The sequence below is a fragment of the Acyrthosiphon pisum genome, chromosome X (assembly GCF_005508785.2).
Source record: "Acyrthosiphon pisum isolate AL4f chromosome X, pea_aphid_22Mar2018_4r6ur, whole genome shotgun sequence".
Taxonomy (NCBI): domain Eukaryota; kingdom Metazoa; phylum Arthropoda; class Insecta; order Hemiptera; family Aphididae; genus Acyrthosiphon; species Acyrthosiphon pisum.
In genome coordinates this window covers 95,617,094-95,617,895 of record NC_042493.1, presented here as the reverse complement: position 1 = coordinate 95,617,895, position 802 = coordinate 95,617,094, and positions in this window count along the sequence as shown.

Sequence of the window (802 nt, the reverse complement as noted above, 5' to 3'; positions counted from 1 at the left end):
TAATTCTGTGCCCACATAGCATACCATACGATCAACCAGAATAAATATGCAAGCGCACACAAATACGCGCTCTAATTATAAATCATAAACCAATCGTACAAAAATCTGATTTTAATATATTTAAGTACTCAAAATATCATTTTGCTTTAGAATATGGAACTCAAAATGTATGTCACCACTAAAATAGTAAACAATTTAAAAAATATACGAATATAATATTAAGTTTAATAACTAATAATTATTTTTATAGTACCTAAAATGCAATAACTTTTTTTAATAACGCCATACGCAGATTTACCTATTTTACAAATTTAATTCTATTGAATATAATCCAATAAATAGACTCAAAATGGGCAAATACAAATATTTATCGCTTCATAATGAGATTCCTGATTGTTGTAACGCGAGCCTGACTTGACGATTTCTTTTAATCTTTGCCATTGTTCTTCTACGTTGTAATACAAGCTCTTTATTTTCAGCAATCTATAAAATAAAATATAATTAAAATATAAACTATTTTAATAAGTAACTAATATACAGGGTTTTCCATTTAACTTAAGACACACGTTCTTTCAGAAAATAAATGTTTTTGAAAACAATTTTTTGTACATAATATTAACTCATTACAAAACAACTGAATGTTTAATTTAAAATAATGGAATGTTACTATTAATACTTTTGTTTAAAATATCTGTATTTTGCATATATAACATCAAAAATGTATCCTAAAAGGATTTACTAGTAGATACTTAGCATACCATACAATCAACCAGATAATATACAAGCGCAAACAAATACTGTC